Source organism: Aedes albopictus, chromosome 2 (genome assembly GCF_035046485.1).
Source record: "Aedes albopictus strain Foshan chromosome 2, AalbF5, whole genome shotgun sequence".
Lineage (NCBI taxonomy): Eukaryota > Metazoa > Arthropoda > Insecta > Diptera > Culicidae > Aedes > Aedes albopictus.
In genome coordinates, this window is record NC_085137.1 from 315385914 (window position 1) to 315412349 (window position 26436).

At 40.2% G+C, this 26436-nt stretch overlaps 1 protein-coding gene across 5 annotated transcripts in view; it reads left to right on the forward strand.

The window, feature by feature from the left end:
• Nucleotides 1-1046: 1046 nt before the first annotated feature.
• The window catches only part of LOC109412540 (ankyrin-3), a 52394-nt gene continuing 27004 nt past the window's right edge, over nucleotides 1047-26436 (forward strand). For 2 of the 5 annotated variants that reach the window (XM_062852300.1, XM_029880052.2), the window contains exons 1-2: nucleotides 1047-1600; nucleotides 19404-20067. The gene's annotated coding sequence lies outside the window, so the exon portion shown is untranslated. The remainder of the gene's footprint in view (nucleotides 1601-19403; nucleotides 20068-26436) is intronic. The other 3 variants (XM_029880053.2, XM_029880054.2, XM_029880055.2) reach the window with 3 other exon arrangements.

The following is a 26436-nucleotide window of genomic DNA, read 5'->3' on the forward strand; positions in this document are numbered from 1 at the left end:
ATCGGTGGGAACTGAAGTAAACGATTTGACACACACGTTCATCGTATTTAATATAGTTTTAGTACAGCCCAAACACTCCCGATATCTGTGCTTCACAGACTGCCATTTCCAGTTTTTATCTAACATTTTTCTGCGGAAAATACGGTTCTTGACATTGGACAGTCCATTTTTTTTTCAAACATGAAGTAAATAAACAAAAACTTGACCCTGACAACGAGATTGCTGGTTTGATTGGTTTGCTTTGATGGAGGGGCGAAAGCATAAAGCGAATTGACAATTGAAGGCGCCGCTTCAAGCGAATTGAGGAAGGGGCGAATTTACTGAGGGAACGAGTGGCGTCACGAATCGAACTGAATTTGTTCCTGACCTTGATGTCTTAGAGTTAAGTCTATGGTACAACCCTGTATTGAAGACCAGAAAAGAGGATACACGCTAGCTTCCGTTGGAGTTGTCTATGAGCCATTTAACGAGACGTTTCGGATCAGCTAGTCGCTCATTTCATGAATGAAAATTTGACAGGAGGTTGCGCCCAAGCCCGTGAGTGTTAATATCAATATCATGCTGAATATATGCTGATCCGAAACGTCTCATAAAATGGCTCATTGATTGATGCACCAAGCGGTAAGAAGAAGAAGTTTGACATCCAAGCGGTGTGCTGTTTGCATCCATCGACCAATCAGCGACGAGAATCTCATCGACGGCACACCGCTTGGATGTTAAAACTTCTTCTTCTTTGCGCTTGGTGCATCAATCAATAGGCCTTTTCATGTGACAGATCCGTGCATGCATTTGTTTACAAAGCTTGAACAACAGCTGCTAACAAGAACGTGTCATCTTCATAGAAGTACTGTCAAACGCCCGAACAATCAGCTGATTTAAGACGTCAAATGAAAAGGCCCATAGCGATCGGCGCATCTCAAGATTCTACAGTTTCTGTTGTGCAACTGCTCGATTTTCGACCTTTTCGGAGCAGCAACGGAACCCTCGAAGCCCAGCGTACCCGATTGTTCGCTATTATTCATCAGCTGTCAAAGTGCGTCGAAAACATAAATAAAAACGAAAAAAAAAAAAAATAAAAGCAACAATTTGGAACAACAAAGGGTGAAAATATTTCCCCGCAAAATCCGTTTTGTCGTCGTGAAAATCGTTCCGATCGAACCAGAAATGACCGCGTAACGGAAGCGCTCGTCGGGCAGTGAAGGATTGCAGTGAAATCTGGAGGAAATTGGAGTGCTGGGGTTTGCTGTCGATTGAATGGGATTGCAGTTTTTCTCGAGAGTATCGATTTTTCCTTCGCAGAGGAAGTGTTCGTGTGTGTGGGAATCGCCTAGCGCCTGGCGATTATCATTTGGGAAATCCGCGGAAGCAGCTGGTGGCCAAAACAGTTTCCCCCAGCTTAGTGGTGTAGTGAACGTCGTTTATAAGAATTGAAGTGCAATGGCTGTTGAAATGATTGCAATATTAGTTCAAGGATAAATACGAGCAACAAGAAGTGTTTGGAAGTGGTGACCACAACGACGGAGGAAGGAAAACTTTCAACTGCTTGAAGCGTAGCACCTACAGAGCTGTTGTAAGCGGACTCCGCCTGGAAGGACCCAAAGTAGGTTGAACTTTGTTTTGTAACCTAAATAACATATAGAATTTTCTATTCTCTTTGCGCGCAATGGATGATGGAATAGGATTAGAAAGCGAAATGCACATATATAAATGATTCTTCTGTCCATTGCATAATGCTGCATGGAATGGATCGTTAGAGGTACGTTAGTGACTATATTTAGACTTGGCGTTGGCCATCAGTAATTATAGTATAGATTCAATCGATTCTATACTACTTATGAATGAAATTTAGATGCATTGTTATCACCAGGTTATTTCTACATTCTTGGCTCTGAAATTGAAAATTTAACTGTATTATTCTCGTGTTAAGTACTGTTCCTCTGAATTCCACTAAAAATTTGCATCCCTTGACAGATACGTATTTCGACCTCAACTGTAAAGTCGTCTTCAGTGTGTTGTACTTGACTCGACATAATACTTCTATAATACAAATATAGGGTATCGCGCCACTTGGGCGGTGGCTTCTATATTCGTCTGTTTGCCTGTTTGTTGATGTTGTAAGAAGCAAATGAAGCTTATCTATTGTATTTTGTATATAAAAAAAAATCATGCCATGCCATTTTCTTCTGCACAAATAAATGATAGTCGTTACTTGTAAATTTCACAGCATACGGGCTGGTATTTCCACAAGAAACAAACTTCTATTCATCAAAGATATGCTTAAAACAAGTTAAGACATTGAACTTTTGACAAATATGGTTTACAAGACCATAATCAATGTATTGCCTTATTGTCCATTCACGCTTTATTCATAGCATAATTTTATTCAAAGTATTTTTTTATGGATCTACAATTTTTTGGATCTACAATTTCCTAATTCAAGTGGCCTTACATATTTCATACTGAAACCTGGATTATTTTTAGAATTATTAGCAGTTTTCCCGCACAGCATTCGGAAATTACCAGTCATAAGGCGAACTCCTCCTTATAAACCTATAATTAGACAGTTTTCATGAGAGAAACACTGAAAACCATATGTATTATGAAACTATATATGTAATTCTATGATCACAAATAAAAAAAATCAGAAAACATTCAGTTTAGTTAAAAAATATCTTTAGATATTTCACATCATTAAAACACGTCCAACGAATTTCGTCAGCAAACGTCCATACATATTGCAAACCCCGATTATTCATATTGTACTGCGTATAATCATTGGTTTCTTGTATACCAATACTATTCGTATAGTATCCTTCCCGTATGCGTATTTGCTGAACTAAAGTTAATGCGAAAACATTTTTTTTTACCTTAAGTATGTGTGAAAGTCTTTGATTTTTCATAAAACCCTCAAAGGTTTACCATTGCTAGGGTATGTTCCAAGTAACCAAAAGTTCCGCTTCCCATGACAAAATGCACTTTCAAGTTCCGCGAAGTTAAGATAAAGTTCCAAACGGAACTTTCTGGCTGCTTAAGAGGCTAACGATGAGCCTTGCTGGAACTTCGGTCACAAGTTCCGGCAAGGCTAATTATTAGCCTCTTAAGCAGCCAGAAAGTTCCATTTGGAACTTTATCTGAACTTCGCGGAACTTTAAAGCAGCTTAAGATGCTATGTCGGAACTTTGTCGGAACTTTCAAGTTCATAGAAGTTCAGTTCAGTAGCATTGTGTTTCAATGAGGATTAAATTTATTTCTTTTACAGAAAACAACTGTTTAAGCGTACACGAATAAAAGACAAATATGGATTTATCAAATCAATGAATACTAGGATTGAGCAAAAAAAAAATGCCTCCCATCGGATTCGAACCGACAGTCGCTGCGTGAGAGCCCTACGCTCTACCACATAACTACAGCTGCGATTGAGTGGACAGCAGGTAAAGTCTGACTTGAATCGATTTTCTGTCGGCAGCTAGTTTTGCACATTTGTGCAGTAGTAAAATTAGCTTGACTTTGTCAAGTGTCTTCAGCAGAATTTTGACAAAGTTCTGTCAGAAGCTGCTTAGAAGGCTATCCAGCAGCGTGCTTATGTGAACTTTCAAGTTCCAAAATTACTTAAAAATGAAGCTGCTTAGAAGGCTAATGAGCGACCTCGAACAAGCTGCTTAGCTTATAAAGTACCCTTTTATCTGAACTTTTGGTTACTTGGGGTGTTCCATCAGTAATCTCACGCTCCCATATTCATCCTATTCGAAAACAAGCGATTACGGCACCGATTGATTCCGTTCGTTTTGTTTTCATGCGTGCTCACTCCTAACAAAAAAAAATGTTACGTCTAGTGGCCAGCGTTGGGGGGAATCCGTGCTCTTATCCGTCTTGGGTCCGTGGGGTTCTGTATGCTATACGCATGTCAAGGCTCACCAACAATCCGTCATAGTCCAATCCACTTAATCATTGCGTTTAAACCACCAATAAACACATTTTAGTTGTAACAGATCACCAAGATTTATTATTGAAACATTTACAACTTTATTCGGTAAAACCAACGTTTAATTTAAACTTTAATTTATTGGCTAGTCTTCCCTATGGCGGATTTGGAACGAATGATAGTCGGTTCTATTCAAAGCGGTAATTTTGCGGGCTCATGACTAGGCTAGTATTGGTGGGGGAAATGGAAAACATAGCTCGTCTAAAATTTACCTATATGCTGAACTGTGCGAAAGTGATCTAAATTGGTTTGGGTCTAAACTACAATAAAACAGTGCACTAAACAAAAAACAAACATAAGAAATAAAACAAACAACGCTTCAATCTTTTGTTTTTCGTAGGGTGAAAATGGAAGCCACATGCTTAATAAAGCTAGTATGACACTCTTTGACCAATGCCAAATATTTGACCACTTTTGACAGTTGAATTTTGACCAAGGTGTACATGGCAAACAAAAATATTTGTCACTCTCGAAAAACGAATAGGGACAAACAGAGCCAAACAACCTGCCAAAATTTATCTGTCAAAAGTGGTCAAATATTTGGCGTCTGGGCAAAGAGTGTAATAGCACCCTAAGGGTAGGGAACCAGTACCCTATATTGGTAATTTTAAAACACCCATGGAATATTTTACCTCCCTTAAATAACAATCATAAGACCGTAAACGATTCTATACTGCGTAATTGGTGGATCTGGCAATTTTAAATTCTAACACAAATCTTAAATCTGACAATGATTGGTTTTTGTTCAACTTGCGTAGAAAAAACTGGCACTATTTATGAATTCAGATCAATAGTTCATCTAAAAAAAATAAAAACAGCAAATTTTCCTACAAACTAGAATAGATAGACTTCAATTGCTTCTAACAACACTTTTTTCCAAGTGAAACCGTTTTTGATCTGCAGCCGGTTGGAAGTGTACTGATTCTAAATTGCGCAGGCTTTATAAAAGGTTCTTTGGAGATTTCTTCAGAAATTTTATCGATGATTCCTCCAGGTGCTAACTGCGACTGATCCAGGAGTTACTTCTAGAATTTCGTCCTGTTTGTTCGCGTTACTTTCTGGTATTTCTCCAGGAGTTTCTCATGGAGTTCCTTTTAAGATTGCCTTTTTTGACAATTCCCCGTTCTGGAGTACCTCAACAAAATCCTTCTGGAGTTTCTTCAAGAGTTCTTTCTGAGATTTATCTTCAGGAGTTCCTTCTGAGATTCTTTCATGATATTATTCTTAGATTCTGAGCGTTCCTTCTACGACTCATCCCAGTATTTGCTCAGGACCTCCTTGCACAATATTCTATTAAAGAGGTGCTTCTGAGATTCTCCCAAAAATTTCATCCTAATTTCCTCCAGGAATTCTTTTTCCCTGGCCAAGTTCGCAGGGGGTTGACGGTATTAAAGTGAAGGAGTTTCATTTTGATTATTGTAATGTAGTGTTCTTTAGTGAAACATATCACCTTTTTAACACTTTAATGCGCCTCCAACGGTTCATCACGAACCGGCTGCTGCAGATGGAGTATGGCTGATCATATGCATCAGACATGCTCGATAAACATGGAGGATCCGCCAGGGCTCATTAGAGTCTATTCCCAAGCAATAGTTCCAAGTCGGTTGGATTTAAGAAGGTTTTGATGATCGTTACAAATCCTAATAAAAGTATTGTAGAATTTGCGACAGGTTTGGAACCTTTTACAGCCAGCTAACTTCAAAATGTTGTTTGGGCTTTATTTCCCACGTTTCTCGGTTGATTTTGATTAGTAATTTATTAATGTCATAGTCGCTTTTTCGAATTTTTAGAATGTTAGTTGGTCATATTTTCTTTAAATAAAGCAATTAAAATCGACCGAAGAATTAATGGGAAGGAGATTTGCAGCACTTAATTGTGCTGATAGATTCGAAGCTAACGTGCGAACACTTAAACGCATTGTTGACGTCAATGCGTTCGACGTGACATTTTGGACAAAAACTGACTGCTTTTTATTAACTGAACAACGTTACTTGTGTATGACTAGGTTGACATTTCTAGACTACGCTTGAGAAAATGACATGGTTTATCTAGGCAGGACCGATAGGACAATTTAGGGGTCGCAGTACCGACCACTTTTGGGAAGTACCGGTATTTCGGTACTGGGGCTTATAGTACCGCTAGTACCGGTAAAATACCGGTACTGGAAAATTCTTCACTAAAATGAAAATTAATCTATTTGCACTGAAAATCAACTATTTGCCAGACATTTGTAAATTCCGGTTTTCAGGAATATCATAAAAGCTAACCAAACATACTAAATTAAACAAAAAAAAAAGAGATAAAAAGATAGAAACAAGTTGTATGAAACTGTTTTTTGAGCGATTGACCTGTATGGATGAAAATCGATTGGCCTGTATGAATAAAAAGCAGTAATCCACAGTATACTACAAATTTGTAGCAAATGCTACTTTTTGGTATGAATAAAAGTAAATAAAGCATTTACTGCACTACAACTTTCGAACTAACATGTTCCACAATCGGTATGAATAAAAGTAGTATTTTTTATGTCTGAGATCACAGCCTATGTATATTTTAAACTATTTTAAACGTCAAAACATGAGTAGTTACTCTATTCTTGCATTTCACTTTTGGTGTTTCGATTGTTTTTTTTTTGTTTTCATCAAACCGGGAAACCCTTGATCTTGGTCAGTCTAAAATGAAACAGGAACAACCAGATCTAGTGGGTAGCTGCAAGGTGAAGCGTGAAAACAATAACTGATTTTTCAACGGTTTCTAAAAAAAATAACAAGAAACCCTAATCTAACAGGTTTTATTCTAAGCTAATAAATCTATTTCCAAAACTCAACGTTCATTAAAGCAATCATTGCTATGATATCCTGGATTTGCAAAAAGGTTGCATATACCTACCTATGTGATGCTTGTTTGTGAAAGTGCTTGGTTATAAGTATTTTCCATTATTTCCATTACATATTGGCTATACTTATGCCCGAATTTCAGCACTTCGGGAGGGATTTCGCAGTACCGAAAGTACCGGTACCAAGGTTCAGTCAGTACCGGTATTTCGGTACCAAAAATTGATCGGTAATACCGGTATTTTCGGTACCGGTACTACCGGTACTACATCCCTAGGACAATTGAACGAATTTGAATATTTTTCATAGTATTTGTAGGGAGATGAATACATAATAGTTGGCAAGCAATCTTTATTATTATTTTTTAAATTTTATTGCAATCAACTGACTGGCGTATTTTTGTTTATCTCTTAGCTGGTATTATGACACCAACAAAAATTCAGTTACATGTTTCTGTGGGTTTTGGACCGATGACAATGTAAGGACACAAGAGATGAACAGAGAAGTAGAAAACGATTAGCGAAATCAAGAAAACAATTTGACACAGGATTGACTATATTTTAACATACAGGGTTCGATTGATTCGATGAAAAAAAACAAACATACGACAACTAACTTAACGAGAAGAAAAACATATTGAACCATACCACAAAATCAAACAAGAAGACAAACACAAACCGTGTGACCCTAACACTACATAGGCAAATCCTGATTGACTGACCAATTGAAAACTTTCCAACCTTCTAGCGTAACTTTCTGAGTCAGTAGGCAACAGTGCCTTAATGGATATCATTTTCCGCGTACGGCTGGCAAACTGCTTCTGAAAGATTACGTACTCTTTTCTATCTTCGGGTCTCGTGTAGAGGTTTCAACTCTATTCAGAGTGCAGCTAGAAACCTAGCAAAAAAAATCTCCAGGAATTCTTTTTACCATTTATCAAAGGAATCTTCAAGGGTTCCGTACCGGACGATCTTGTGTGGGCCATATTGTCACGCTCCGTATCATCCTGGAGCAAATCAATAAATTCCAGGAGTCTCTCTACCTGGTGTTCATTGATTACGAAAAAGCTTTCGACCATCTCAATCACGGAAACATGTGGGAAGCCCTCAGGCGCAAGGGTCGCCTTGAGAAAATTATCGGCCTTATTGAAGCACAGTACAGGGCATTTTCGTGCAGAGTACTGCACAACGGTGTTTTGTCCGATCCCATCCAGGTTGTTGCTGGAGTGAGGCAAGGATGTATGTATACTATCACCGCTACTGTTCCTCATCGTAATCGACGAGTTTCTAGGTGCGATTGACCGTGAACCAAAACATGGATTGCAGAGCAAGCTCGATGATCTTGCCAATTGCTCCTCAGCGGTAGGTCTTACCATCAACGTCAACGAGACCAAATCGTTGGATGTAAACACGGTCAACCCTTCCAGCTTTACGGTAGCTGGGCAATCAGTGGAGAATATTGAAAGCTTCCAATATCTAGGTAGCCAAATGGCGGCTTCAAGATCGATATAGGTGCACGGACCGAGAAGGCGAGGGCTGCTTTTGGAAGTTTATGAAACGCATGGAAAAACAACCAGATTAGTCGACGCACCAAAATCCGAATTTTCAACTCGAACGTGAAATCTGTGCTGTTGTGCGCCAGTGAAACCTGGTGTGTATCAGTGGAGAACCAGGCATCTAAATGTGAAACGAGTCACGAGTGGCAAGGATGGAGAAGTTGTGATTGCGCTGAAAGATGAAGAAAGTGTTAAATTGTTGAAAGAGAACGTTGAAAAGAACATGGGTGGCCAGTACGATGTGAACATCCGGGAAAACCTCAAACCGACAATCAAGTTGATTGGTATGAGTGAAGAATGGAATGAAGAAGAACTGAAAGGGACATTGGTAGATCAAAACGAGGCGTTTGAAAACCTGAAGCATTTCAAACTATGCAAGACTTATTGTAATCAAAAACTGCGGTTCAATAATGTTAGTGTGATTATTGAGCTCGATGCTGAGACATTCACAAGGGTGATGAACGAAGAAAGGCTGAATTGTGGGTGGGATCCATAAGAGTAAAGATTGTAAGGCTTCAACTCCAAACTGTCCCATATGTAGCGAAAACCATCTGGTGCAAGAGTGCAAGTCAAATTCGAAAGAATGTGTGAATTGTAAAAAAATGAATTCTGTCAGAAACTTGAGTCTTGATACAGATCACGCTGCGTGGGACGAAAAGTGTCCGGTGTACCAAAGACAGCTGAAGCAAAGAAAAAGTTTCGTTGACTATTCAAAATAGCAATTAAGGTCTAGTTATGAAGAAAATTATGATGTGGTGTACTTGAACATTGCTGGATTGCGATCTCACTTTGATGAACTGAAACTGCTTGTAGAGGAAGTTAGACCGAAGATTGTAATCCTGAGCGAAACACACGTGACGTCCAGTCATGATGTTGGACAATTTGCAATCACGAATTATAATCAAGAACTATGCCTATCGCGGTCCGCCCATACTGGTGGAATTTGGATTTACCTAAAGCAGCGGTTTTCAGATCGTGCACCGCGGTGCACTTGGTGCACCGTGATGACATGATAAGTGCACCGCCGCATTTCAGAAAAGTCTTGCATATTTAAGTTTCAATTTCAATGATTAATTATTAAAATTAGTTTTACCTGTGATTATTGATTATGATTAATGATTGAAAATGGCCCATTTATTAAAAATCATGGTTAATCATGATTAATCAATCACGAAAAACTAGCACTGATTAAAATATTTTTGCAGTTTAAAATATTTTTTATATTTCAAAAGTAAAAGGTAGCTCTGTCTGGGAGATTTATGAAAAAATAATCATAACTTATAATATTTAGAACATTTGAACCAATTCAAATTGGATCGTATATATTATATGGTAAACCATTTTTGGTGGTGAATGATTAATGACTGATTAATGTTTTTTCTTATTATTATGATTACTGATTAATGATTGAATTGCGAAATCATTATGATAAAGATTAATGATTAATGATTAAATGAGAAATTTTTGTGATTAGGATTATTGATTTTTGATTAATCTTAATCATTAATCATTTATCATGATTAAATTAACGATTAATTATTACCGCGCTAGTTTCTGTCCATTTCCAATTTGATTTGGATCCTGAATTCTCTGCAAATTCCAGTTTTAGAGTCGTTGAAGAGGTAAAAAGTGAGGGTACGAGACGCTACTGCTAGAAATAATTCAGTAGTCTTGGAAGGACTTACCCTTGGTTCTTATAAACAAAACACCACTAATTCGGCCCAAGATTTCATTCAGCATTTATAAAGATCTTGAAATATTCTGAGCAAGAAAAATTCTAAGTCTAAGGGAGGGGGGGAGGTGGGTGGGAATGATGACGAGTATTTGCTCCTTGGAATTGCTATGAAAAATTCCACAGCTTTTTTGACGAATTTGAAATTGTTTTTTTTAAGGTGTCGTGATACGTCACCAAGCTTTCATACGAATCATTGAATTTTTGCTTTCCAATGATTGTTTGCCTCGCGTTTTTGAAGTGATAAAAAACTGTCAATCCTGTAGCCACGCAGTAGAAAAAGTATCACCGCAATCACTGCAAGTGAGCAAATAGGATGATACTTTTTCATACGAATATTCGCTTTGGTGGCAGAGAATTATCACTTTGAAATTTCAAGCCGGATATCCAACATGGCTGCCGATGCTGATGATGCCGTAAAAAGCCTTAACATTAATCAACAAGTGCACCGCGGAGCGATTTATTTCCAAAAAGTGCACTGCGAGTCGAAGTGTCTGAAAACCCCTGACCTAAAGGAACAACTGAAGTACGATGTAGTTTCAAACACTGTTTTTGGCGATAATTGGTTTTTAGCTGTCGAAGTGAAAAGTGGAGCAATATCTGGACTTTTTGGAGGTGTTTATCACTCACCGAGTACCAGTGACGTGCAGTTCATAAAGGATCTTGAAATCTGGCTTAACGATGTGTTGATAGATGAAAAAACAAATGTTATAGTCGGCGACTTCAACATTCGATGGGATGAAGCTGGTTGTGCAACAGAGCTAAAAAATGTAACTGACGCTGCTGGATTGGTTCACAAAGTTAGAGAAGCTACGCGTACTGGTCCTAGAAGCAGTACAATGATCGATTTGGTGTTCACCAATTCAGAGTGTTGTGAGGCAAACATTGTAGAGGAGATGAAAATTTCTGATCATGAAACAATCGGCATAAACATTGGAGGACCCGTGCGTATTTCTGTACCTGGAAAAAATAAAGCAAGAGTCTCATGGAGGCGATATTCCAAAGATAGGTTGCAACATATCCTTAGAAACGATCCAACGCTGATAGAAAGAGGAGGTTCCGTTGACGAAGATGCCGAGCGCCTTAGCAATGCACTTATTTCTGCAGTTAACCAGCTGATAGATGTCTGTGATACCAAGCAAACTAGATCACATCCTTGGTATGGTCCGAATTTGAGAAATATGAAGTCCGAAAGGGCCCATATAGCCGAGGCGGTAAACGCACGGGTATTCAGCATGACCATGCTGAGGGTGACGGGTTCGATTCCCGGTCGGTCCAGGATCTTTTCGTAAAGGAAATTTCCTTGACTTCCTTGGGCATAGAGTATCTTCGTGCCTGCCACACGATATACACATGCAAAATGGTCATTGGCAGAGGAAGCTCTCAGTTAATAACTGTGGAAGTGCTCATAGAACACTAAGCTGAGAAGCAGGCTTTGTCCCAGTGAGGACGTTACGCCAAGAAGAGAGAGAGAGAAGTCCGAAAGAGACCGTGCGTATCGATTATTTAAAGAGAGCAGAAGTAATGAGGACTGGAAAAGGTATAAACTCCTTCGGAATTGTTACGTACGTGAGCTGCAGATGGCGAAAAACGAATCAATTGTTCAAGAAATCAGAGATTGTCAAGGGGACTCTAAAAGAATGTGGAAATGTTTGAAATCTCTTATCCTGCCAGCCGGACGACCGACAACGCAAATAATTATGGATGGTTCACTATCGGAAGACGAAACCGCAATAAGACTGAACAACTACTTTGTGGCAAGTGTAAGAGAAATACATAGTAGTATCGTATCTACAACAAGCGAACAAGCCGAAAGAGCTGAGGACACCGAGATGAATACGAGATTTTGTAGGTTTGAGCCGATTACAGTTGCTAAGTTGCAGGAAACAGTTCATGCGCTGAAAGAGTGTGCAGGAGTTGAGAACGTGACGAAACGAGTGTTACTGGATTCATTTGATGTGATTAAACTTTTGCTGCTAGAAGTTGTTAATAAATCTTTGCAGAATGGTGTTTTTCCTGCTACGTGGAAAAAAACCTTGGTGATTCCTATTCCGAAAGTTCCAAAATCTACGTGACCAGAAGACTACAGACCAATAAATATGTTGCCACTATATGAGAAGATACTGGAAACATTGGCTAAGGAGCAGATAATGAACTATGTGGATAACAATGGAATAATTCTCGAGGAGCAGTCAGGATTCAGGAAGCATCATTCATGTGAAACTGCGTTGAATTTGCTGTTGTTGAAGTGGAAGCAGTCTATTGAACGAGGGAAAATAGTCATGGCAGTGTTTGTTGATCTGAAGAGAGCATTCGAAACCATTGATCGATCAAAGTTGAGAGATGTCTTGAAGCGGTATGGGATCCAAGGGATTGCATTGAAGTGGTTCAGTAGCTATTTGGAGAACCGCACTCAAGTGACAAGATATAATAAATCGGTATCATCTGAGACAGCCGTGGACCTTGGTGTTCCTCAGGGTAGTGTTCTTGGACCACTGTTATTTATTCTGTATATAAACGATTTGAAGCGGGTGCTACATCGAGTGGAGGTGAATCTCTTTGCCGACGACACAGTATTGTTTTTTGAAGGGAGTAGCTATACAGAGTGCTTTCAAGTTATGAACGAAGAACTACGGTACTTTTCAGAATGGTTGAAGTGGAAAAAGTTGAAACTTAATATAGTAAAGACAAAATATATGATCGTAACAACGAGATCACAAACGGGTTGCACAGGTGAACTGCATATAGATGAAGAAGTTGTGGAACGGGTAAAATCGATGAAGTATCTTGGAGTAATGCTGGATGAAAAACTGAATTTCTGTGAACACATTAACTATTCGATTAAAAAAGCTGCCCAAAAATTTGGAGTTTTATGCCGAGTTAGCCGTTATGTCCCATTTGATGCTAAAGTGACATTGTATAAGACGATCATCGCTCCCACTTCGACTATTGTGCTTCTATCCAGTTTCTGGCTTCAAAAACACAATTAAAACGAATGCAAATTCTACAAAACAAGGTAATGCGGCTAATTCTGCAATGCGAACGGCTAACTCCACGGGTAATTATGTTAAACTGTCTTCAATGGATGTCAATACTTCAACGGATCGAATTCAATACGTTAGTGTTCATTTTTCGAGTTGTCAATGGAATGGCACCTCAATATTTAACGAGTACTGTATGTTATGGATCGGATATGCATCGATATGAAACAAGATATGCTGGAAGCCTCAGACTACCGAACTACAGAAAAACATGCACGCAAAATTCGTTGCTTTACAAAGGATATAGTTTATTCAACCAATTGCCTGAAGATGCACAACGTACGAACAACCTACGACACTTCAAAAGACTCTGCTCAGAATTTGTTAAAATGAGACCAATAGAATAGAGAGAACTGGATGGGCATACACGGAAGTAGAGTACGATTAAAGGGAACTCTCTGAAGCTGTTGTAAAATATTATCAAAAGATATCTGCTCATAAACCTTCCATGCTACAAAAAATGTGTATGGGTATGAGGTGGGCCATCCGAAAAAAAAAAGAACACTCAACGGCTGCAGGTCTTTCATCAATAGATGCCTGCGGTATATAATTCGTGCATGGTGGCCTCACAATTGGATCTCCAACGTGGATCTCCATCGTCGATGTTATCAAAATCCGATAACGACAGAAATTCGGGAGCGAAAGTGGAGGTGGGTCAGCCACACTGTACGCAGGGTCGGAAACGAAATTTGCAAGCAAGCGTTAGATTGGAACACAGCAGGACATCGCAGCAGAGGCAGACCCAGAGTCTCATGGCGGCGCAGCCTCAACAACGAAATCAAGCAAGTCGACAGAAATTTGACCTGGCCACAGGTCAAGTCGATATGGCTGGCAATCGCCCAGGATGGAAATCTTTCAATTCGGCCCTCTGAACCACCGTGGGTGCCCAGGACTGAAAGTAAGTAAAGTAAGGAATCTTGTTAAGTACTGTTCCTTTGAATTCCACCAAGAATTTCAAGAATTTTAAAAGACAATTACACCGTCTTCGAATTTGCATCCTTTGACAGATACGTATTTCGACCTCAACTGTAAGGTCGTCTTCAGAGAGTCGAGAATACGTATCTGTCAAAGGATGCAAATCCTTAGTGGAATTCAAAGGAACAGTACTTAACAAGATTTTCTTTTTAACTACAGATATTCCCCTAACAAGCCCAGGTTCATCATCATTAGGAATCTTTCCGGGATTCCACTAGAATGTCTTTCAGGGATTCCTTCAGATGTTTCTTTTGTGATTCCTCCTGGAATTCCTTCTGTGAACATTTTCTGGAATTCTTCCAGGAGTTCTTTCCAGGCTTCAATTAGAATTTCTTTCCGAGATTTCTTCAGGAATTACTGGCTTCTGTTCCGTTAAAGTGGTCTTATAACATTTTTTTTTCTATGGAAATAGAATTCTAATCGAATCCTAACCGATTTGGTTTTGAACTGTCAAGGCAATCTTATACTATATTTCCCAAGTATCATTTTTGGTCATGTAGATTCGAGGAGGTTTCAATTTATAACCTTAATAGCTTATAAACACAATCATTAAAAAAAACGTCTTGGTTTTATGACGGTTCTCGAAACCTTTTGAAAGCAAATGGGTAATCTGTTGTTTGAGTGATATATCTGTTTCCAAACTCGATCGATTTATAATTTGAATGAATGATGTGAGATATTTATGGTTGTGCTACAACAATGATTTTTATCCAAACTTGCCATTCTTCAGTTAGAGCTCAACTTCCGAGCCGAACAGTCGATGTTTTTCGGACGAGCAAAAATCGGAAGTCGTTCAGACTGTACGTTATTTTTCGATCGTTTACAGTATCACGATTTGATCCATCGGTCCGTTTAGTATCGCGATGCCGCGTCGCGAAAATACTTTTCGCGTCGATTACTCACAGTTTCCAAAGCAACTTTCCCACGATGAAATCCACAAATTCATCGGGAAAGAGCTTGGTCTGACACGAGAACACGTGCGTCTGCTGCAGCCCAGCCGACGATTGGGGTGTACCTTTGTGGAGGTCATTAACCTCGAACTCGCCGAGGAAATAGTTTCGAAACACGACAACAAACATGAATTCGTGTACGACGGGAAGGCCTACAAGCTGCGGGTCATGATGGAGGACGGGGCAGTTGAAGTTCGGCTGTTCGACCTGTCCAGCGACGTCTCCAACGAGCACATCGCCGAGTTTCTCTCGGAATTTGGTGAAATTCTCAGCATTCGAGACCTTCTGTGGGACGAGCGATCCCTCTTCGGAGGTGTCAAAACCGGTGTTCGTATTGCCCGAATGGTGGTGAAGAAGAACATACCCTCTCTCGTCACGATAGGTGGGGAAGACACGGCGGTGAGCTATAAGGGGCAGCGGCAAACATGTTTGCACTGTCAAGAATTTGTGCACGTGGGAATCCCATGTGTGCAAAATAAGAAACTGCTGGCGCAAAAGCTCACAGCTGACCAGTCATACGCTAATGTAGCGAAACAGCCAGCGCTGCTAAAAAAATCGGCAAAGCCGAACAATCGCCCGTCGGAACCCCAGACACAATCGAGCGCAACACGGCTGAACGAGCCGAAGCCGAACGAAACCCGACCGCTGCAGCAGTCGCAGGTAAACACGATGGCTCCTCCACCAACGACATCATCGATGGTTCAGAATGCCCTCATAGCACAACCTATCATCCAGCTCACGCCGATATCAGCAACAATCGGTGGCTTCTCTTCGCTCCGTAAGACAGATGGTAATGAAACTGACAACTCGCAAGCGTCACGCACTTCAACCAGCAGCAGACGGTCCCGAGGCAAGCGATCGCCTCCTGGGAAGAAGATGCGACACAGTACTATCAACAACGACCAAGACCGAGCATCTGGGGACGACCTGCACTTGTAATGGCGTACACCAGTATCAACATCGGCACCATCAATATCAACACGATAACGAACCCAACCAAACTTAATGCTCTCCGAACCTTCATCCGGACCGTCGATCTGGATATAATCTTCCTGCAAGAGGTAGAAAATGAACAGCTCACTCTACCGGGCTACAATGTCGTGTGTAATGTTGACCATGCGAGAAGAGGAACGGCGATTGCTCTCAAAGAGCACATTCGGTATTCGCACATAGAAAAGAGCCTGGATGGAAGATTAGTTGCTCTACGAGTACAGAACACGACTCTATGTAACGTGTATGCCCCGTCGGGATCCGCTCTCCGCGCCGAGAGAGAACGTTTTTACAGCAACACTATCGCTTATTATCTACGGCATCGAACTGATCACGTCATCCTCGGTGGCGACTTCAATTGTGTGATACGACAATGCGACGCGACCGGATCTAATTCGAGTCCCGCACTACAGTTCGCCGTACAGCAGCTTCGGCTGATCGATGTGTGGCAACAGCTCCGATCACGCGATATGGGATACACGTACATTACACACAACTCTTCATCCAGGCTCGATCGCTTCTATGTGAGTGCCGGGCTCCGAGAACAACTGAGAGCCACAGCTGATCACGTTTGCTGCTTCTCGGATCACAAGGCTGTGACTGCGAGACTATGCCTGCCCCTTCCCGACCGAGCGCCCGGACGTGGATACTGGTCCCTCCGTCCTCACCTTCTCACCACGGAAAACATCGAAGAGCTGCAAATCTCCTGGCAATACTGGACCCGTCAACGTCGAAATTATCCATCATGGATGGATTGGTGGCTTTTCTGCGCTAAGCCGAAAATAAAATCCTTTTTTCGATGGAAGTCCAAATTAGCATTTGATGCTTTCCACCGCGAATATCAACGCCTGTACGAGATGCTACGGCAAGCGTATGATGGCTATCATAACAACCGCGACATGCTGATAACCATCAACAGAATAAAAGCCGAACTCCTCTCTCACCAACGTCGTTTTTCGGAAATGTTTACTCGAATAAACGAAACGCTTGTAGCCGGTGAGCCACTTTCCACATTCCAACTAGGAGAGCGTACAAGGCGTAGAACCACCATCGAACAGCTGCGAGATGCCCACGGCGATGTAATCGACGACTCTGTGGAGATACGGAATCACATGGTGGAGTATTTTGCCAATCTCTATGCACGAGAAAATGTGGAGGGGGGAGAACCCGAGAGAACGTTCCAGTGCGAGAGAGTAATCCCCGAACAAGATCCAGTAAATGAAGCCTGCATGGATGATATCACAACTGCAGATATTCTGTCTGCGATCCGAACGAGCGCCTCCAAAAAGTCGCCCGGACCCGATGGTTTGCCGAAAGAGTTTTACCTTCGTACGTTTGATGTGATCCACCGGGAGCTGAACCTGGTCATGAATGAAGCTCTAAGATCGGATTTTCCATCCCAGTTTGTCGATGGGGTGATTGTGCTTGTGAAGAAGCGTGATGCGGGGGAAACTGCACGTTCTTATAGGCCGATCAGTTTGGTGAATTTCGATTACAAAATTCTATCTAGGATTTTGAAACGGCGCATTGAAAATGTACTTCGAACACATCGGGTTCTGACTGGATCACAGAAGTGCTCCAATGCGGGCAAGAATATTTTTCAAGCCACTCTAGCAGTTAAGGATAGAATTGCACAGCTGAGAGCAACCGGTCGAACTGCTAAACTGGTCGGGTTCGATTTGGACCACGCTTTCGATCGGGTGGACCATCGTTTTTTGTTTAATACAATGCGTGCGTTGGGCTTCGACGTTGAAATGGTCAACCTGTTATCTCGAATAGCAGCATCATCATCGTCGCGCTTGTTAATCAACGGTTTTCTATCACAAGCCTTTCCAATAGAGCGATCGGTCCGGCAGGGAGATCCTCTCTCTATGCATTTGTTTGTGCTTTACCTGCATCCTCTTCTGCTGCGGTTGGAGCAAGTGTGCGGCGGAGATTTGATAGTTGCGTACGCTGATGACATCAGTGCAATTATCAGTACGGTTGACCAGTTGAATACGATGCGAGATTTGTTCAAACGATTTGGGCGCGTAGCTGGCGCTCGTTTGAACGAAAGGAAGACGACAGCAATCGACGTCGGGATAATTAATGAGCCCCTTACTGTACCATGGCTGCGTACAGAAAATGCGATTAGAATTCTTGGCATCGTCTTTACAAATTCAATAGTGGAGATGGTCAACATAAACTGGAATACGCTTGTCACGAACTTCTCTCGGCAAGTCTGGCTACACTCTCAACGGAGCCTCTCACTGCACCAAAAAGTTGTTCTTCTGAACACCTTCCTCTCCTCGAAGATGTGGTATATTGCAGCACACTTAACACCCACTTCAGCACACATAGCGAAAGTCACAGCAACCATGCGGCGTTTTATTTTTCGAGGAGCGCCGGCAACTGTACCGATGGAGCAACTTGCACGCAGCAAGGAAAACGGCGGGCTAAAACTGCATCTGCCGCGGATGAAATGCCCCGCATTAATGATCAACCGACATCTTCACGAGGTCGAGTCGATCCCCCACTACAACTCCTTTCTCAACTCAGCAAATCCTCCCAACGCAAACTCGCTCTCTGATCTTCCCTGCCTAAAATTGATCCTCCGAAACTATGCAGACCTTCCCTTCCAAATCCGCCTTCACCCTTCCGCCGATCTCATCCACCGTTTTTTCGTTGAGCGGACGGACAGACCAAAGGTGGAGACACAACATCCAAACTTAAATTGGCCCCGTATCTGGAGGAATATTTCGACTTGGGAGCTTACACCTTCTCTCAGGAGCCTGCTCTACATGTGGGTGAATCAGAAGCTGCGGCACCGGCAACTGCTCTTCAAAATGAGGCGGTCGGACGGAGAACAGTGCATGAACTGCGGCGCACCAGTTGAAACGATACAGCACAAATTCTTTGACTGCCCAAGAGTCAATGACGCGTTTCCACTGTTGCAACGGAAGCTGATTGCGACAACTGGCGGAAGGCGTATCGATCGTGCTGATCTACAGCGGCCGTCACTAAATCACATAGGAACTAGAGTGAAAACAATAATTCTGAAGTATTTAGCATGTTATATTTCATTCATTGATAGCAACAATGGAAGATTAGATATAAATGAACTTAATTTCAATCTTGAGATCAGTGTCTAAATAATAATGTAAATATTTTTTTTAACTTGAAATCGACAAATAAACGTACTATTTAACAAAAAAAAAAAAAAAATTCTTCAGAACAAAAAAATGTTTCGTTCCCGTAAAATAAGCCACCTCAATCAATACGTACCTCTATTGACGGTTTCCAGATTATCTATTTGATTATATCACAATCTCATTATGCGCTTTTTTGTTCTATCTTCTCCGCAGGTCGGCCGCCGGTGTGCTGCGGCGTTGGAACTGCGGTCCTGCTGCGTCTCTAAACATAGTACGGCCGGTATTCATTCGGTTGCACCTCCCAACCCAACAGCGAGCCGCGATGCGATAGGATAGTGGTGGTTGAATGTGCGTCACCAGCTGCTAGCAGCATCTATCTCTGTAGGGTGTTGTTGTTGCTGGCCGGTTAGCTGTTCGCTGTGGTAGCAGAGAGAGCGAAACTGATAGTTGGATTTGCATTCTGGATCGAACCTGTGGGAGGCGAAACAGGTCCGCTCGAGTAGCTCACATTCGTCATTCTTGGTTCGTCAGGGCAACAGCTGCAATTGAGAGTTGAGCTGCTGCCTGGTCTATAGTTTGCAAGTGAAGTGACTGACTACTATACGTGAGAGGGTGATAACGGCCAATCAAATTGGACGGAGCACGCGATACGACGAACCGGCCGTCCGCGAAGTGTGTTTGTTTTGATTTCGTGTGTTCTACCATTCAGAACTTCAGAAGCGGGGTTTCATGAAGCCGTTGTTGAAGACTGTGCGCGGTGGTGATTCGTGATGGTCGTTGCTGCAAAAAGTTAAAGTCGTCTGTGAACAACGAGGTGGTTGGAGTTAGAGAAACATAGTCTTGAACTGCGATAAAGTTCTTATGTGACCTAGTGCAGGTTTGTGGGTTTAGTCGAGAACTATTGATGCACATATATCAAAGGTTGTTAACACGTCCAAAAATTTTGTTGTTTGTAATTTATTCATTAAAATTACGATACCCTGTTGAACATGCCTTATCAGATCAAAGAAAACATAAATACATGGATATTTATAACATCGGAGGCTAGTACAACATTACAGTTACAGACAGTAGTCACAAATGGTTATAACAAAAAAAAAAACATTGTTAAAAATAATATATCCAATTCACAATAACTTTCGTTGAAACTTTTTTTTTCATATAAAATCGTTTAAAGCCGTGGAAAGAAAAAGGTTAACTCGTAAACACCCGGTACGGTCTTCTTTTGGTAGAAATGCAATATCTTCTTTGTTTTAAAACATTGTACCCTGGAGTCTTTTTTATAGTCAAGAGGAAAAGTTGTGCTATGAAATGCATGGTACCTCCCCCTTTGCACCCTCCCCCTTTTGCTAGTGGCCGATTTTTTTTTTAATTTTACATGTTTTTGCTCAAATTTAATCGCCTAATCTAATCTAATCTTTGACATGCAATATATTACTACCCATCATAGTCTGTCGAACTTTTGATCCCAGAGCTATTCAAAGGCCTCCAAAGTACTCCGAAGTTTGTGTCACAAATCCAACATTCTAAACCAAATGTAATACACGATGGAAGATCATCGTGAATTGGGTGATCTAGGTCATCCAAACTAATTTGAAATTCATTTTCTCAAGATCTACAACATCTACCATCTTTTGTATTCCCTTTGTTCAAGAAATTCAGTGACGTTGATGTCCATTAGATCTCGCAATGCTACGAGCAACTCGATATTGCGGTAGTTGGACATTCCGTGAAATACAAATGGCCTCCAATGCACTTTGAAGTTTGGGTTACGATATCTTCACACTGTGTCATGCTTTAATTGTAAAAAAATTGTAAAAAAATATTCGTGGAATGTAGTCTATACTGCTGATGGAGCCTGAGTTGGCAACTAGAATGCTTTTGCTACATTCATGGGATATTCCAGGTGCTTCCAAACTATTGTGAAATTAGGACCTTCAAGGTCTACAGGCTCTACTCTTTTTTTTTTTTAATTTTTTTTTAAATAATCTTTATTAGTATCTCAATCAATTTTTACATTCTTCAACTTAATCTAGGTGTTCTGTGTATTATAACACACTTTCATCCTAATTTGGTGAAATAAATTTAAGCTATTATCAATACTAATTAATAACATATTACATTTCATTTGCTGTGGCAGTTAAGATTTTTTGCAGGCTTTATTTTTCACCTGCGTGTCAGAAATACATTTTTTTTTAACTTATCCTAACCCTAACCCACCTTAAACTAATTATACAAAGAGCTAATCGTAGCAATAGAAGACTGCAACGATTTTTGACGAAACTTGGCAATGATTTTAGTTGACATCTGTTCCAATGTTTCAATATTAGAAATTTGATGCAACTCATTAGTGCTATACCAGGGAGGCAACTTCAGAATCATTTTCAAAATTTTATTTTGAATCCTCTGAAGTTGCTTCTTTCTGGTATTGCAACAGCTCGACCATATTGGGACAGCGTACAACATGGCCGGTCTAAAAATTTGTTTATAAATCAAAAATTTGTTTTTGCGACAAAGTTTTGATTTTCTATTAATAAGTGGGTATAAACACTTAATGTATTTATTGCACTTAGTTTGAATGCTTTCTATGTGGTTTTTAAAAGTTAAGTTTTTATCTAGTAAGGGCCCTAGATACTTAACTTCTTCCGACCAATTTATTGGAGTTCCCCTCATAGTGACAACATGTCTACTTGAGGGTTTCAAATAAACAGCTCTTGGCTTATGTGGGAATATGATAAGTTGAGTTTTGGAAGCATTTGGAGAAATCTTCCATTTTTGCAAATAAAAAGAAAAAATATCTAAACTTTTTTGCTATCTACTACAAATGACACGCAAACTTCGCCCCTTGGCTGAGATTCCTGTGTCATCTGCAAATAACGATTTTTGACATCCCTGTGGCAAATCAGGTAAGTCGGAGGTAAAAATATTGTATAAGATTGGTCCCAGTATGCTGCCTTGTGGAACACCAGCTCTTACAGGTAATCTATCTGACTTGGAATTTTGATAATTTACCTGAAGTGTTCGATCCGATAAATAGTTTTGAATAATTTTAATAATATATAGTGGAAAATTAAAATGTTTCAATTTTACGATCAAGCCTTCGTGCCAAACACTATCGAATGCTTTTTCTATGTCAAGAAGTGCTACACCAGTGGAGTAACCTTCAGATTTATTGGAACGAATGAAATTCGTTACCCGTAAAAGTTGATGAGTAGTCGAATGACCATGGCGGAATCCGAACTGCTCATTGGCAAAAATAGAATTTTCATCAATATGAATCATCATTCTATTTAAAATAAGTTTTTCAAAAAGTTTACTGATAGATGACAGTAAGCTAATTGGACGATAACTAGAAGCTTCGGCAGGATTTTTGTCAGGCTTCAAAATTGGAACAACTTTAGCATTTTTCCATTTTCAGGAAAATATACTAACTGAAAACATTTGTTAAATATATTAATCAAAAATGATAAGCAACTTCTTTATAATAGATCTCACTTCGTCCAAATCAGTGCCCAATGAATTGTCGAAAATGTTCTCATGATTGAGAATGTTTTCGAATTCACGGGCAACCTGATGTTCTATTGGACTAGTGAGACCTATACTGAAATTATGCGCACTTTCAAACTGTTTGGCAAGTTTTTGTGCTTTTTCAGAATTAGTTAATAATATTTTGTTATCCTCTTTCAGCGCAGGAATAGGCTTCTGAGGTTTTTTCAAAATTTTTGTCAATTTCCAAAACGGCTTAGAGCCGGGGTTTAATTGAGAAACTTTATTTGCAAAATTTTTGTTTCTCAATTCGGTGAAACGTTTTTTAATTTCCTTCTGAAGATCCTGCCAGATTACTTTCAAAGCAGGATCTCGAGTTCGTTGGAATTGTCTTCTTCTCACGTTTTTAAGACGGATCAGAAGTTTCAGATCGTCGTCAATAATAACAGAGTCGAATTTGAGTTCACACTTTGGTATTGATGCATTTCTAGCTTCGACTATAGTACTAGTCAAAGTTTCGAGGGCATTGTCAATATCAAAATGTGTTTCCAATGAAACATTAACATCTTAATGGCTATCGATGTATGTTTTATATGTATCCCAATCAGCTCTGTGATAATTGAAAGTAGAGCTGATGGGATTAAAAATCGCTTCATGGGAAATTTGAAATGTTACAGGAAGATGGTCAGAATCAAAGTCAGCATGAGTAATCAATTGGCTACAATGCTGACTTGAGTCAGTTAAGACCAAATCAATTGTTGAGGGATTTCTAGCAGAAGAAAAACAAGTGGGGCTATCGGGATATAGAATAGAAAAATATCCTGAAGAGCACTGATCAAATAAAATCCTGCCGTTTGAATTGGACTAAGATTATTCCACGAACGGTGTTTCGCATTAAAATCACCAATTATGAAAAATTTGGACCTGTTGCGAGTTAATTTTCGCAAATCAGATTTAAGAAAATCTATTTGCTGGCCAGTGCATTGAAAAGGCAAGTAGGCCGCAATGAAAGTATGTTTACCAAAGTTTGTTTCAACAGAAACACCCAAAGTTTCAAATGATGAAAAAAGTTGGTGCCTGTCAACGATGATAGCAACTCCACCACATGCTCCATCTAGGCGATCATTTCTATAAATAAAATAGTTTGGGTTTCGTTTGATTGAAGACCCAGGTTTTAGATAAGTTTCAGTAATAACTGCAATATGCACATTATTAACTGTTAAAAAATGGAATAGCTCATCCTCTTTACCATTTAGAGAACGAGCATTCCAATTTAAAATGTTCAAAAATTTATTTGGATCCATTACCAAAACGTAATCCAATTACTATTTTATTTGTAAATTTAACTCCAACTTGGACTGCTTCAGCCATAGTTTGAGTTTTGAACATTGCATCAATCATTTGTTGCAATTGTTCAGATAAAAAGTCAAAATCGGGCGCAGACATGCCTGAATCACGTGCATTTTCCGAATTTGATGTTTGGTGATAGGAATTATTTGAATTTTGCTTACCCGCAGCCACATGGGCATAGGTAGCTCGATTCGTTTGAACAAAATTAGAAATATTACTCACTCCACTGCTGGAGGGTAGATTATTCGCTCGAAGGTTTGTTTGGTGGTTAACTACCTCCGGTGAATAGGTACAAGCGGTATGAAAATTATTCAACCGATCGTTGATGGAAGAACTTGTGTTGTTATAATTTATAAATTCTACCTGCAGAGTTTCGGGTACGACTAGCGTTCCCATTCATCTGCCGGGCACGTGATTCGACAACTTTTTTGCGGATAGGGCAATCCCAAAAGTTTGACTTATGGTTGCCACCGCAATTCGTACATTTAAACTTCCTGGTATCTTCCCTTACCGGACAGTTGTCCTTGGCGTGAGAAGAACCTCCACAAATCATGCATTTAGCATCCATGTGGCAATGTTTCGTTCCGTGCCCCCAACCTTGGCACTGACGGCACTGAGTTGGGTTCTGGAAATTTCCCCCAGGCTTACGAGAATGTTCCCATGTCACTTGGACAAGGAACATTTTCTTCGCCTTTTCCAAATATTTCAAGTTATTTAGATCACTTTTGTTGAAGTGAACTAAATAAAATTCTTGAGAGATACCCTGCCGAGGATTCTCAGAGCGGGTTCTCTTTTTCATTTTTATTACTTGGACTGGAGTGAATCCAAGTAATAAGTTGAGTTCAGTTTTGATCTCATCAGGTGATTTGTCATCACTAGAGAGACCTTTTAATACGACTTTGAACAAGCGTGCAGACCTGTCATCGTATGTGAAAAATTTATGCTTCTTCTCAGTAAGGTACTTGAGAAGAAGATCCCGATCTTTCAGGGTTTCCGGCAATACGCGGCAGTCTCCTTTCCTGGCAATTTGGAAGGAAACCTTGATTCCCCTTATGGAGTTCAAGATCTCCTGCCTAAAACCAGCAAATTCACAGACGCTGACCACGATTGGCGGCCCCCGTTGCTTTTTAGCAGAAATTGAAGTACCTGGGCTAGAGGCATCCTCAATTTGCTGTTCCGAAAAATTGTTCAGCGTTTCATAAGGATTACTCATTTCAACGAAATTTTCATCCGAAACAATTGTTTTAGTAGAAGGAACCGGAGAAGCTGAAAGTTCTGCTTTCTTTCTAACTTTGCCGCGTTTAGCGACAGTTTTGAAACCGACTTTTTTGGAAGGAAGCGGTGAATTCAAGGATTCACCCTTCCTTTTGTTCGATGATGCAACCATGATTTAATTAGAAGCGACCTTCCAGGAGGTTTTTTCCCTAATCGGTGTCCAAGTAGGATTACCACCGTTTCACGGAATTTGACTTCCGTAAACGGGTCCAACGAATAATCGAAGGCACGGGTCCAGGCAAGGATCGAAAAGGAATCAGTAGGTATAAATTTAGCGCTGAAAAGTGCTATTGTGGGTAGTACTGAGAAGTACTGTTGAATTGCTTTAGGTAGTAAAACTTCCTGCAGCAGAGAGAGCTTACGTCCGCACAGCACAAGAGTACGATAAGAGTGCGAACTGAAGGCTCTACTCTTGTTTCCCTTCACTCTATCGGCATAATTCTTTCACCATTTTGTCTGTTGCACTTCATACTATGACGACTATCTCTATATGTTGTTATTTGTGTGTCCACTGGCATACAAATGAATCCAATGTATTTATTTTGAAGTATGGGTCGCAGTATCTGTAAATATCATGATATTTTTATTGCAGCGTATGCTCTCGGAATATAATCTACGCTACTCTTAGAGTCAAAGAGTGCAATTCTTTTAAATCAGCAACATTCACCTGGTGATCTAGGTCATCCAAACTATTCTGGAATTAGGACCTTAAAGGTCTACCAGCTCTACTCTTGTATCTCTTTACCTTATCAATGTAATTCTTTCACGATTATTTCTGTTCTATCTCATAATATTTTTTTGGTTTATATTAACTTGTATTTTAACTCAATGCTAATTCTATACTTGTTCTTATAATATTCTGACTATCTCTTTGTGTTATTTGTGCTTTCTCTGACATACAAATAATCTTTATGATATTTTGAAGTGTCGGAAATTACCCAAGAAATTCATCGCGATGTTCTCCGAGAATACCTCCTAGGAAATGTCTCCAACAGTTCCCGTGAAATCCTTGCCGAATAAGCCGGCAGTTTCTCGAAAATTTCTTCAAGGCATATGCTGGAATTCCTCCAGGACTTCCTCAGGAATTACTTCACGAACCTTTCAAAAAAAAAACTGCAGGAATTCCTCGGGAACT